This window comes from Alexandromys fortis, unplaced genomic scaffold, assembly GCF_014885135.2.
Source record: "Alexandromys fortis isolate MF-2015 unplaced genomic scaffold, M_Fortis_MF-2015_v1.1 scaffold_173, whole genome shotgun sequence".
Taxonomy (NCBI): Eukaryota; Metazoa; Chordata; class Mammalia; order Rodentia; family Cricetidae; genus Alexandromys; species Alexandromys fortis.
The window spans coordinates 96,167-111,289 of record NW_026068051.1 but is presented as its reverse complement, the minus strand read 5'-3'; the positions used below and the strand labels follow the sequence as shown (position 1 = coordinate 111,289).

The 15,123-nt window shown below is 44.7% G+C and overlaps 1 protein-coding gene and 1 pseudogene across 2 annotated transcripts in view; one reads left to right on the top strand and one right to left on the bottom strand.

The window, feature by feature from the left end:
• Ppm1e (protein phosphatase, Mg2+/Mn2+ dependent 1E) overlaps window positions 1–15,123 on the bottom strand; it is a 146,732-nt gene that overhangs the window by 77,814 nt on the left and 53,795 nt on the right. The gene's annotated exons all lie outside the window — the stretch shown is intronic.
• LOC126487027 (uncharacterized) lies at window positions 14,225–14,349 on the top strand (annotated as a pseudogene).

The following is a 15,123-nucleotide window of genomic DNA, read 5'->3' as shown; positions in this document are numbered from 1 at the left end:
TAAAAGTAAGAGCTGGCTTTGGAGTTGGACAATGGCTATCCTTCTCTAAATCCAAGCAAGGAGTTAAAAGAAAAATTCAGAATTTCTATCTCATGTCAGGAGCATCTGATATGGGACTGAAAGAAGATATATTTTTAAGGAAATACTTTACTTTTCTCCGTGCCCATTTTGTTTATATTGTATCTTTCATTGAGTTTATGTCTATCTGAATAATGCTTAAGTTTTCCACAATGAACAAAAGACTTTGCTGTAGCAATCTTTGAAGCTTACAACAATGACTCCATCTTGTTGATAAGATGTCATAATCCTGATAGCACTACTATGAGACTGGTTTTTGGGTACCAGCTGCGGAAATGGTGCACCTTCTTATAATGTTTTGGCCAGAACTCCAAGTAAGAACTTCAAAACAAACAAAAAGACCCTATCAACTACTCAGAGACCACCGCGATGATCACACTTCTCAGCACCAAATTTCTGTATTAGTTGTGTTTCTCACTGCTATGAGAAAATATCTGAAACACCTTCAGGAATGGTGGATTTGTTTTGATTCACAGTCTGAGAAAGTACAGTCCGTCATGGTGGGAAAGCATGCCAGAGTCCATGGCAGCTCCCTGCGACGGCAGCAGGAATGCAGAGCTGCTTGCTTACATTTCAGGGGACCCGTAAGCAGACAGGCCAGGTAAAACTGGGGCTGGGCCACAACTATAGGGCACATATTTGTCACTTCCTCCCTCTACCTGGAAACCTCTTACAAGTTCTACAATTTCACAAAAACAGTGCCACCTGCTTGGACCTATAAGGACATGTCATATTCAAACCATTAACACTAAGCATACTGGGACATGCCTGAATTCTCACCACTTAAGAGACCAAGTATCATGAGTTCCAGGCAGCCCAGGATATAAAGTGAAAGAAAATGAAATTTATGCCCTGGCAAAGCTGAAGCATGCATGGACAGCCCGCGGTTCTGTTGAACTTGTCCATATTGGGTTTCATGGTCTAAGTTGATGAGGACGACTGACTAGGTCTCAAGAGGGCACCAGATCCCTTTACAAGGTTGTAAGTTACCTTGTGGTTGATGGGAATTGAACTCAGGACCTTTGGAAGAGCAGCCAGTGCTCTTAACCACTGAGCCATCTCTCTAGCCCCATATAAAGTGAGACTGTGTCGAAATAGGTGAATAAACAATAAGGTAGGTAAACAGAGGCAGCCTTTCACTTTTTGCCTTCATCGGGATAGAATTAACATATCAAAGTCTTCTTTCTCATGGTCCTCTTATCACAGCCTTTCCGTGCCCACATCAAAGACAGGCCAGGTTACCTCCCGGCCCTAAGTGTCTGTGGCTGCTGTGTAAGCAGTGACAGATGAGGTCTGCCAGCCAAGGCTGACTGCTCCACTGTTTATGTCAACATTCTGCGATGGTTTATGTATGCCTGCCTTCCTACTCTGAGACAAGGTCTCGCTGTACAGCCCTAGTAGCCTCCTGCCACTGCCTCTCCAGTGATGGGATTATAAATATACCTATTATGCCTGGCTCATAGGTATGCTTTGTATTATTTCAATACACTAAATTGTCAGGAAGAAGTGAGTGGCTGCTTGGTTGAGAGCTGGCAGACACCCTGCACTTCAGCACACACACACACATACCAGGCAATAAATATATTAGGGAGCTGAACCAGTCACTTACAGGAAGGGCGAAAATCAAGGCCAGGCTGGGGCTATTATTGATGTCTATACTGTTCCTAAATTCAGCAGTGACTGCTCTGTGTGAACTGAAGTTCCTAGATAGGGGGCGGGGAGGGGGGGGGCTGGGGGGTCAGGGGCCACGCCTGCAGTGAGGATTCTGCAAGGCTGACTCACAGATCAGAACTGTAATTGTGGAAGGTGAATGTTGCAGAGCCAGAGGCAAATTATTGTCGTTCTTTTCAACTACTTAACAGCCATTCATTGCCCACCTCTGTGTCTGCCCTAATCACCTTATGACTATCATGTAGCCCTCTGAGGTGAACAGGCCACTAGCATCCACCAACACAAAAGCTAAAATGTCATTGGATAGCATCTAATGATTAGTAGAATTTTCTCTGCTTTGCTGTAGCCTTCCTATGTGATATTTCCATCCATGTGTTTGAAAAGTGCCTTGATGGTTGAACTAACATGCGTTTAATCCCAGCTTTCAGGAGGCAGAGGCAGGTGGATCTCCCTGAGTTTGAGGTCAGCCTGGTCTACATAGTGAATTCCAAGCCAGTCAAGGCTACACAGTGAGCCCTTGTCTCAACCTCCACCCCCATCCCAAAAATACAATAAAAAGAAAACACCTTGATTTATATCTTTGTTCTGTAACTATAAAAACTTCATGAAACTTTCTACACCAGGACATGACATTTGAAGCCATGTTCCTGGGCTGTAGTCACCTGTACTTCGATTAAGAATAAACTCTCTTATACCCTTTGACGTGTGATCTGTGTTTGTAGGCAACTGTGAGTGACGTTACAGATCCCTGAAGGTCCAGCCAGAGGCTGTTCCAATACTGTTGTTTTTGCTGGGTTTTTATTTATTTTTTTTATTGATTTTATTGAACTATACATTTTTCTCTGTTTCCCTCCCTTCCTCTCTCCTCCCATTCTACCCTCTCCCATGGTCCCAGGGCTTCTCTGGTAGCTCTTGCTGTCCTGAAACTCACTCTATAGACCAGGCTGGCCTCAAACTCAGAGATCCGCCTGCCTCTGCCTCCCAATTGCTGGGATTAAAGGCGTGCGCCACCATCACCTCAGTGAGTGCTGCTGTTTTAATGAGGATCTGGCAGCTGCCAAGCAGCCTGTGCCCTGAGGTGTCATCACACTGCTGTTTTCAACATTCACAACCATCTCAGGAAGTTTCACCTCAGTTGCAGACACCTGAAGGCATCTGTAAGCCAACTCAACTGCAGTGCTCAGGGAGAACTGATCCAGCCATGGAACACAAAGCTGGGCTGTGGTCTTTGCTCCAGAAGATTCTACTGCCATCCTAGGTGTTCCCACACCACACTGCAAGGACTCTAGGCAAAGACACTGTAAAATGGCAACTCTAGAAGGCTACAGGTAACCTCATCTGCAATTGCTCGGCATCTCAATCTGATTGTCCCCATACATGTGACCCCAGCTCTCCACCCCCAGACTCATGAGGTTCTGGAAGACTATCCTCCTGTGTGCACCATCCCCTGTGTTCAACACAGGTCCTAATAAAAAGCTTCTCCCTAAATACTTTATTGCATATCTATCTACCCGTGAGTCCTGATGAGCTCCTGAACACAGCTTTCTGTAGCAGCAACAGCTATAAGGAAGCTGAGGAGCTCTGGAGAGCTGCTGGACAGAGTCCTGCAGAGCCAGAGAACTGTGGAAACGCTGAGAAGGTGAGAGATGGTGAGCTGAGACACAGAAGCAGGAGGCTGTGAAGAGCTGAGCTGGCACAAGGTGAGAAACTGCAAAAGAATAGCAGATCCCAAGCAGAGCTGCTAGAAGAGCTCCAAGGAGCTACCAGAAGAAGCCGCCTACAGTGGCTGGGAGCTGAGGACCCATCACATCACAATACTAGCTGCAGGGTGCTGAGCCACAGCACAGGAAAGACAGGAGCAAAAGGCCTGAATGAACTGCACTTCGAGTTCCTAAGCTCTGAGAATTTAGAATCGTTAGTCTCCAGCCTTGAAGATGTAGGCTTTTTGCCTATTCATAATTTCTAACTGAATAGGAAGGGAAAATCTTAGCCATTTGTGAAAGAACTCAAGGAAAATCTCTCTTCCAAAGCTCCATTTGTAAGCTGTTCACCCCTAGAGCAGCAGTGTACAAGAAAAGATTGAGCAGAGTCTGCGAGAGAGTGCTGGCAGCACTGGGCAAAAGCTCTACCACACTCACACGCACGTACATGCTCATGCACACATAATACACACACCATGCATGCACACATATGGTCTACCACTGAGCAGCACTCTTAACCCCTTAAAAATCTAATTCCTTACGTTTCAGGTACAACCTAGCCATGAACAAATGCATTTCAGTTTGCCGGTACCTCAACTTCCTGTAAAAACAAAAACTAAACAAACACACAAAACCTAAAAATACACCAGTATATCATCATTATAGCAGATTTCATAGGATTACTCCCTGGTTATGGATTTCTTATTAATCGGCATATTAGTTCTCCGAAGGAGAAAAAAGAAATCAAACCAGAAAGCAACATAATGTTTAAATATGGTGGCATGCTGCCTACTCTGCTGGGAAAATGATGTACAGTCTTCTAATGAAATATTCTGAAGTTCAATTAGGAGTTTATAGAACGGGTCTGGAGAGATGACTCTTGCAGAGGAGGACACGAGTTTGAGTCCCAGCACCTGTTGTCAGGGAGCTCACAACTGCCTGTGACTCTAGTCCCAGGAGACACAGCAAGCTCTTCTAGCCTTCATGAGCACCCGTCCTCATGTGTACATGCAGACACACACCTTTTAACAAGAATTTAAGGGCCAGGAAGATGGCTGACAGTGAGTGAAATGCTTCCCCTGCAAGACTGAAGTCCTGAATTCAATGACTGGAACCCATCAAAAGGTGGGGAGAGAACTAACCCCATGAAATTTTCTACATGTACACATGGTGACATATGCTTGTCTACACACACACCATACACACCAGTATAATTAATAAGGGGCCAGCATCTGGCTCAGCACAGAAGGATGCTTATCCCCAAGACTGACAACCTTCATCCCATATCTGGGACCCCACGATAGAAAGAAAGAACCAATTCCCGCACATTTCCTCCTCCGGCTACCCCCCCCTCTGCCCTTAAATGAGGGCTGGCAAAATGGCTCTGTGGTTAAAAGTGCTGGAGGTTCTATAGACTGGAGTCCAGATACAGCACTCAGTGGCTCACAGATGCCTGTACCTCCTGCTCTAGGGAACCTGATGGGTCTTATGGCCTCTGTGGCACTTGTATGTACACACAGTGAGCACATATATACACATAAAATCTTTTTTAAAATTCTCAAATGAAGGCCAGGCGGTGGTGGCGCACGCCTCTAATCCCAGCACTTGGGAGGCAGAGGCAGGCGGATCTCTGTGAGTTCGAGGCCAGCCTGGTCTACAAGAGCTAGTTCCAGGACAGGTACCAAAATTACAGAGAAACCTTCTTTCGAAAAAATAAACAAAAAAAAAAAAAGAAAAAAAAATCTCAAATGAACTCTTCGAGAACATGTCCATAATATACCTACACTGCTAAATTAATAGTATTTTTGTCTCCCAGAAAAAGATAAACAAGATAAAACCTCATGCTCCTAGTACATTTAAATCATACAGCGCAACTGACCCCACCATCAATGTGTAGAACTAAATGCCACATTCACAACCAGAACACGAACCCCTTTGGTCTCTTCATTTACCTGTGAAGCTGGGACTCTATCAGGATTCTCCAGAGCAGTGGTTCTCAACCTTCCTAGTGCTGTGACCCTTTAATATAGTTCCTCATATTGTGGGGACCCCAACCATAACATTATTTTATTGCTATTTCATAGCTGTATTTCTGCTACTGTTATGAATCATAATATAAATATGTGATATGCAACTTCTGTGAAAGGGTCATTTGACCCCCAAAGGGGTCATGACCCACAGGTTGAGAACTGATGTTTGGAAGTCTTTGTTCAGTTTGTTATAAACTGCCCACATAACTCCTTGAGATTCTCACTAGGATCCACACTAGCTATGACCCACCTCACAGGGTCACAGACGAGGGGCTCCCTCCACTTTCCTATGAAGGACCTTAGAGTATTTCTCCCCTTATGTAACACTCACTGAACTGAAGGCATGACACAGGGGTGCTCTCTCTGCCTTCCTCTGCCTAAAATCCGGATAAAAATTCACAAAGACAAAAGGTTTCTCTATGTAAGCACTTCCCACCTAAAGGCAGGGTAGAAATTCTCTACAACCTTAGTCAGCTCGGAGACAGTGCCGGAGAGTGTGGGAGCAGACTTTACTCCGCCAGTTCATTTCCCGTCTATTTTTCTTCCCACAGTTTACTGTCGTTGGTAGCCTGGCTGCTTCCTTTGTCTTGTCACTTCACTGAAATGTCTTGGTCTTTGTTGAAGACATTCATGAGCAGGACTCTGGGCAATACTCCATCCCAGCTGCACCCCAGCAGCTGCACCCCAACACTGTGAGCAGGACTCTGGGAGATACTCCATCCCAGCTGCACCCCAGCACTGTGAACAGGACACTCTGGGAAATACTCCATCCCAGCTGCACCCCAGCACTGTGAACAGGACACTCTGGGCAATACTCCATCCCAGCTGCACCCCAGCACTGTGAACAGGACACTGTGGGAAATACTCCATCCCAGCTGCACCCCAACACTGTGAGCAGGACTCTAGGCAGTACTCCATCCCAGCTGCACCCCAGCACTGTGAGCAGGACTCTAGGTCACTGTTAGGAGGTTTTTCCTCTTGTGGTGAAGAGGAAGGATCTATTCTGAGTCACAGTTTAGTAGTGGCGAAGGTATGACAACACTCAAAGAAGTGGGTGCCTCTCCTGTTGGTGGCAGCAGAAGGATAAGAAAGCCTGCCCACATCTTGGCATATTGTTAGCAGAGACCTTGGGCTGAAACCAGGACCAGCTAGAATCCTCCAGCTCCATCCTACTCTTGTAAGCTATTGTCCCATATTCCACAACCTCCCGAAACAGCATCACCATCTGGAGGCTAAGTATTCAAACACGCGAGGTGTGGGGGTAGTTCACATTCAAACTGTCCTGTCCCGCCCTTGGTTCCCGTAGGCTGATAGCCATCTACTATGTAAAATGTATTCAGTACAACTTCAAAAATCCCAACACTGTTTGAAAGTTTAAAGTCTCCTTTAAACTGAAAGTTTAAAGACTCAGGCAACCTTTGAACTGTGGACTACTGTAAAACCAAAACAAGTATATATACTTCCAATATATAATGCATGGAGTGGCATTTCTATTGCAAAATGAAGGAATGTGTTACAAAGAAAGATCAGACCAAAGCAAGACCACAATCCAGAAAGAGGAGAGATGGCTCAGGGGTTAAGAGCATTGCCTGCTCTTCCAAAGGTTTGAGTTCAATTCCCAGCAACCACATGGTGGCTCACAACCATCTGTAATGAGGTCTGCTGCCCTCTTCTGGCCTGCAGACACACTATTGTATACATAGTAAATAAATAAATAATTTTTTTTTTTAAAGAAAAAAGAAGAACCCTGCAGCTCCACCTGTGGCATCTGGGGCTTGAGTTGCTATCACTGGGGTCTGTCTTAGTTATCTTTCTATTGCCATGATGAAACACCCTGCAAGGCAATTTACAGAAGAAAGAATTTAATATGGGTTTACAGTTTCAGAGGGTGAATCTATGACCACCACAACAGGGAGCATGGCAGCCGGCAAGCCTGGCACTGCAGAAACAGCTAAACTCTTACTTGAACCATAAGCACAAGGCAGAGAGCGCTAACTGGGAATGGCTTGGGATTTTGAAACCTTAAAGCCCAGCCCCAACGACACACCTCCTCTAACGAGGCCACACCTCCTTCCCAAATCGTTCCACTAAATGGGGACCAAGCATTCAAATTTATGAGCCTATGGGGCCATTGTCAGTCAAACCAGCACAGGCTCTAACAAGCTGCAGCGGATATGCCTCTCTAGTCCTCCCGCACTCAGAGGCGTGCATTCTCTCTAAAGTCAGTTCTACTTGGTGTCTTTAGCTTGACTTGGCAAACATCCCATGTAGGGGAGGGGGAGGAGAAGAGGAAGGGGAAACTGAGATTGGATTGTAGAAAATAGATAGATAAGTAGACAGACAGATATCCCATGTACCTGGCATTTCCAACTGCTAGGGGCCCTACAATTTCAGATTCACGTTCACAGCTTCATGCATAGCCAGGAGTTCCAGGTGAGCAGTATGACCCTGCACACACTGCCAAGCACCAGCAGCTGTCTAGGACCTTGGTGCAAATCTTCTGGACCCCATCGCTCTTGCATTCTGCATACATGCAAACCACCAAGTTCTGATGCAGGCTCAGTATATAGTCTGTTCCCCTCAGACTAGAGAGACTTCCTAGGTTAGTCGGGGCAACACTTTCTAGGTAGATCTGTTCAAGCGGGATCCCCTGGAAACTCTCCAAACACTATGCTGGCCAGCTTAAACTGCCAAATTGATACAACCTGTAGTCACTGGGGAAGAGTCTTAACGAGGACTATCTGCATCAGGTTGTTCTGTGGGCGGTCTGTCTGTAGCGGATGTCTTGACTATTAACTGATGTCAGAAGACCCAGCCCATGTGGGTGGCACCATTTCATGTGCTGGGACTGGGAAGGAGGCAGCAAGCAAGCCTGCGTCATCCTCCTGAGGCTTCAAAGGGAACCAGCTCCTCCCTTTTAAGGCCCCATCATGTTTAGACCTCCATGTACTGTATTGTTTCTGTCTAATCCTCTCCCTCCTGCTTCGAGGCCCAGCCCCAGCCTTGAGGCCCTTTAATTCTAATAAACCTCAGACTTGAAGGGAATTGGGAATTGTGTCAGCCTCCTTTCTCTACTGACCACTGTTGTTCTTTTATTACAGAAACTAAAACTTAATTACATTCAAATAAGATACTAAATAGAGTTCCTTGTTCTGCCAACTGCAACTCCCCTTGAATCGGGATGCAGAATATTGTATCAAATTATGAACAGGAATCTACACGTTTCCACATAGGCATTTACAAAAGGGAGGACTGTGGTTGGATGATTCATTTTAGTGAGTTGAACTATGCTCTGCCAGGTGGGCATCACATTGGCAATACTTGAGACACTGGTTTCCAAGTACAGGGTACCCTATAACTGAGAAAAAGCATCGTTTCCACCAGAGATGAGGCAAGAAATATCAAAGTAAATCGGGACCCTAGCTTCATTCCAGGTGAGAACCAGGGGCCCCTCGGATGAGCTCTTGTCTGTGCCAATCCCTGCTCTTGCCCTCAGCCTCTCCTTTTCCTTCTTCAAGAGACCTCACTGGAAAGTAGAGCAATTAACACTGGTACAGAGACCACACACACACACACACACACACACACACGCACGCACACACACACACACACGCATACACACACTGCTGAATAAAATACACAGCTATTTGTTTAGTATTGGATTGCTTGAAAATGACATCCACCTCGGGTTCAGGATGAGTCAATTTAGTATATAGTTAGTACTACTTTAATCCTATTTTTCTGTTTATAGTTTAGCTCAACAGAAAGCAACTCCATAGCTTTTAGAAAGAACCATTTTATGAGTTAGGACATAAATTCCTGTTAGCAAGCAAGAGGAGCTGTATGGGAGTCAGTGGGGAGATAAAGCATGACTTGGTTCTGTCTATTAATGCATTAGTACTTCATACAAGCTGTACATATAAAGATGTATGAGCTACATTAGTTAATTTAGGTTTCTATCAAGCTCAGTGGCAGAGCACTAGCCTAGCCCATGAGGCCCGAGTTGGATCTCCAATACTGTAAAACAACCACCACCACAACAAAAGACAAAAAAAAATCAGGGAATATTGTATTAATGTCAGTTTTAGTTTTGATAACTTCTTAGATGTCCCTGGAGGAAACTGGGTGAACTTTATACTCTGAACTTTGTATGCTTTTGCAATTTCTATGTAAGTCTAAAATTAGTTCAAAATTGAAGTTTAGAATTCCTGTTACTTATGTAGAAAACCCCTTTCAACTTATGCCCTAGATTATTTTAAAAATGGGGCTGACACCAATTATTCCAATTTTTTGAAAGACTTTCTGAAACCTGGAGTGATGACACAGACCTAAAATCACCCGGAGCCAAAGGCTGTGGGATTGCCACAAGTTCAAGGTCACCTCTATCTCCTTAGCAAATTCCAGGTCACTCAGAGTTCCAGAGCAAGACAAAACTACACAAAGAAAACACACACAGGCACACACACACACACATCAGTGAATGACTTGAGTCTGCACATATAAACCGATAACTTCTGGAAAGCTGAAATTTTTCTTTAATTTCAAGAAAATAAAACTCTGAGATAGAGAACAAACCTGGACTCAAGTTTATTTTTATGAGTCATAATAAACATAACAATATTTCAGAGGGAAATAATATGTTTTACTCTGTTGCCTAGAGTCTAGCTGGAATCCTGCCTTCAATTCTGGGATCATTCTTTGTGAACAGTTAGTTCAGAGGGTAATGACCAGGATACTGGAGAAACTGAAACATTGTCCTCTGAGGAGCAAGCGGGGCACTGGCTCTACTGCCTTGGCCGTTTTGCTCTTTCTCCAGAGTTCCCATCCCCACCATGTCACTGACCTCCACGCAACCTTAACCCAAATAGCAAGGCTCTCCCTCACCTCCATTTTCCTCTTGGGGCAGCTGCCAAGATGTATAACTTACCTGGCCTGAGGTTTGTCTTTTAAACTTTAATTGTCCTTGGACTTAAAACAAAAACAAAAACAATGAGCAGAGGAACAAGGTCACACTTAGAGAAGACAGCCAAGTTTGGATGGCTGTCTTCAAATCTACAGAATGTTCTCCTGTGACGACAGCACTCCCCATCCTTAGAACAACTGTACGACGGGGAACTGGGATCAGTTGTTCTACTATCGATCAAGTGGGGGAAGATAAAGACATTTCAGGTTGGTAAAAATATCAAAACACAAAATCCTTACAACTGTGAATCTTTTATGAAAAGACTACTAGAGGATATTCGCCAGCAAAACGAAAGGGGAAACCCAGAAGGAGAAAGACATGAAAACCAGAAAACTTGGACTTCAATCCGAGAGAGACACAAAAAAGAGACTTCAGACTTGATGGTGGAGCCCAAGAAGGGAGGCTGCACAGGAGTACACGCAGAGCAGAGGGAGTGGATGCCAGACTCCAAGTGGAAAGTCTTAAATATCTATGCTTTTAGCTCAGAGTGATTAACAGTTACATACAGCGTCTGAAACAGAAGTGATAAGTATACAGAAAACTGAGCAAATGAAATAGCAGTGATCATTAACTCCAGGGAAAAATAAACCACCATACGAAGTAAAATGCAAACATCATATATAGTGGCTAGGCTGTGAATGATAGGCACAGAATATGAACAACGTAAATGTTATTTTGTTCTAAATTATGATACAGTTATAGAGACAAAGTATGGGAGGGCAGGACCCAGAGAAGATCTTTATCTTCATTCTTTTTCAGAGTTAGAAGCAGGTAACTCACAAAGGAAGCAATTTATACCATTTAAAATATAGTTGCCACAAAGGAAGACCATGGAGTGGAAAGAACAAGATAGAGACTACTCGTTTAGTGTAAGTCCATAGTACACTGTTGAGCTTTATTTTAAAATGCATGTATTAGGGCTGGAGAGATGACTCAGCAGTTAGGAGCACTGAGACTCCCAGCACCCACATCAGGCACCTTACAAATCCAATTCCAGGGGATCCAGTATCCTCTCCTAGACTCTGAAGGCACCTGCACATGTGTGTATGCTCCTCCTACACCCGAGTGTGGGGGGGGGGTGCATATATACAAGATTAAAAATAAATCTTGGGGCTGGAGAGCTGTCCGGGCTCCTGGCGGACCTGAGTCTGGATCCTAGCACGTTTGTCTGGACTCACAGCCGTAGGTTAACTCCAGCCCCAGGGGAGTAAAGTGAGGAAACGACTGTTGCAAGGTACGGGTGAGGAGAACGCAGCCAGAGACAAGGTACGGGTGAGGGGGCTTCTGTCGTAGATATGGAGGAGAACGCAGCTAGAGACATCCGGAAGAGTCCAGAGCATGGACGGAACATGGCCAGCAGAGGAGAGAGGGGTAGGAAGAGGGGGAGAGGGATAGACAAGAAAGAGACTACCAAAAGAGCGGGGATCAAGAGAAAGCAAGGTGGCAATGGTGGGATTCTATAGGAACGAGAAGCTGGGGGAAGGAAAGCCCTGTGAGCTGTAGAAGTTGAGAGTAGAGGCAGGGTGAGAAGAGCTGAGAAAAGCCACAGGTAGCGAGTGAGCCTGGAAGCCAGCATGCTCTTTGGGATGCTAACAGGCACCACAGACAGCCGTGTGTCCCTTCTAACAGTGATGAGGATTGACTCCTTTGGAAGAGGGGAATGGGTGCTAGAATTTAGGGGACTGGAGTTTCCTTTGGACCTGATACAGGGGACTGATGCTGTCTTCTGGACTCTACAGCAAACACATGCCTTACATAGACAGATACATGCACATAAATAAAAGTAAATCTACAAAAAAATGTCTGCATGGCAGTGAATAAAAGTTACAACTTTTTAATCTCTTCTGGAAGAGGGATGCAGTGTATGCCTGTAATCCCAGCACCCAGGAAACTGAGGCAGGAAGATTATGAGTTCAAGGCCCACTGAGGTACATGGCAAGTTCTAGGCCAGCTCTGGCTACCTGTTCTCACCACCGCCACCTCACCTCCCCACAGCACACTTGTCTAGCAGGAGATGTAGCTCAATGTCAAAGCACTGGCCTAGTATTTGCAAGGTGCTGAGCGTTATCACCAGCAGCAAACCAGAAAACTTCAGATTCTAGAATCTTACTTCCAGATCCACTGATGAGAAACTGCTTTACTTTTTTAAACATTGATTTGTATGTGTATATGTGTTTGTCTGGATGTATATATGTGGCACCATGTGCATGCAGGTTTCCACAGAGCCCAGAAGAGGGTGTCAGATCTCAGGGTACTGGAGTTACAGATGGTTATGAGCTGCCATGCTGGTACTGGGAATTGAACCTGTTTTCTCTGCAAGAGCAGCAAGTGCTTTTAACTACTAAGCCATCTCTCTAGTTTGCAATGTATTTCTTTTTGAATTTTGCTATTAGTGCAGGCTGACCTCAAACTTGGAATCCTTATACTTAGTGCTGAGATTATCAGTATGCACCCCCATGTCCAGAAAGATCAACTTATCCAATGGCTTTCTAAGAGTATAACTCTAAGTCTGTTGAGCGAATCTTTCTGGCGAGGTCATGGATTTAAAGCCCACTGCAATCTTTGTCATATCCCAAGGACTCAGAAACAAACCTTGAGCCTTAGCCAGCAGATTTAAACAAGCACGCAACACATTACAAAAGGACAATTTGGGTCTGGGGGCATAGCTCAGTGGTAGGACATTTGCCTAGCACGTTGGCACCCTGTGCTCCATCCTCAACACTGCAGACAGAGGGCTGGTGGAGGGGGCAGCGGGAGGAGGAGGGTGAATGTGAACAGCCAGCACACTCCGCCAGTGCACAGGAGCCCTTAAAAGAATACTCAAGCCTATAATCCAGTGGGAGACTCTCTTGCTGAGCTAAAACTAATTTCTCTTTTAAAATCTAAAATGATAGATAGTGAGCAATAATTTCATTGTATAATGGGTTAAATGTACATTTAATGTACTCTCTTCCTTTAAAATAGCTTATCTTTGAGGTTCTGTGGAATTTTAGTTGCCATAACAACCTGAGTAAATCCTTCATTACTGTAGACATCTGCAGCTATTTATAAATGCGACAGCTGGATATGTCCAGGTAAAATTTCCTTTAGAAAACATCAAATTTTCACTTATTCTGGATAAACCTAAGAAAAATTCAGGGAGCACTAAAACTAAAACTATTATTCCAATATTTGAACCTTAAATATTAAAATGAACTATAAACAATGCAAATAAAGCAGAGAGCTGAAGCCCTTACATTTTTATTTTGTTGTTTTCTTAATTCCTTGTCTGTGTGTGTGTGCATGCGTGTGCATGTGTGCGTACCATAAACACCTGTGGAGGTCAGAGAAGCAATGTTAACGAAACTTTCTAAACTACCAACTATTGTTAACGGAAATGTTTATTTTTATTTAAAGATTTATTCTTATGTATATGGGTGTTTTGCCTTCATGTATGTATGTCTGTGTATTACTTGCATGCCTAGTGCCCATGGAGGTCTGAGGAAGTACTGGCTCCCCTGGAACTGGAGCCACAGCTGTGAGTTCCCATGTGGGTGCTGGGAACCAAACTCAGGTCCTCTGGAAGACAATTATGTACAGGTCAATACACAAAGACATAAACACTGGGGTTTATATGAAACAATATTTAGTAGCTGTGCCAGCCTGAGTTCATTAGTTAGTAACAACGACACAGGTACAGTGCCGCGTGCCTGCAAACCCAGGACTCAAGAGGCCGAGGCAGGAGAACTGAGCCTCTGAACTCCACCTGGGTTACATGCTGAGGCCATTTCAAAGGATGAACTCAGAAGCCAATAAAGTTGACCAGTTTCCTTCCCTTGTGTAGGCCTGGTGTGCAAACGGCAGCCTTCTTGGTGTGTATGTGGCCTGTCACTTATATGGGTTGCCCTAAGGGACCTTCTAGACAGTTTTCTTGTGACTATTCATGTCTCTCATATCAGTGCTGTCCCAAGTCCAGGCTCCAGACAAGTATGCAGGGGGTTTTGGGAAGACTAAGAGTACAGTCCAGGGTTCAATCGTCCAGGTCATTATGTCCATCCACAGCAAACTGCATAATAAGAAACATGTAATTGAGATCCTATGGAGAGTCTAGCTCAAGTTTGCTGGCTGCCAGAAAATCCACACATCAAAGAAAAAGTGCTTCACCAACTTGAAGGCAGATAATTTTGGACATGATAGCTGGAAGAAGCTCAAGCCTGGTGACACTGGAGTCAGATATATCCCAATCCATGATCCCCTGCAAGGTGCTTAGGCGGCAGAGGCAGGAGGATTGCTGAAGGTTTGCCAGCCATTTTATAAACAGAGTTCCAGGCCAGCCAGGCCTTTGCAATGAGAACAAGCTGACCAAAGAACTCATCCATAGGTGACCCCAACAACCAAAGAACTCATCCATAGGTGACCCCGACCCTCCTAGCAATGTTATTTTCAAACTGGGAAGACTGATTACCGATGTCTGAGAACCATCCTTCTGCATTTATATATAAAGTATATCCAGGGCTTAAAGCCTGTGCCCTTTCACCTGCATCTTTTAAGGGACAGTGTGACCACAGTCCTGAGAAGCTATGCCTATACCTAGGATGTCAACCATGTGTGTCTCTTTGGATGGATTCTCACTTTTATAATTGCTTTCCCACATATTCAGTCTGTCCAGCAGTTCGAAGAGGTGCTTAGGTGGCAGGAACAT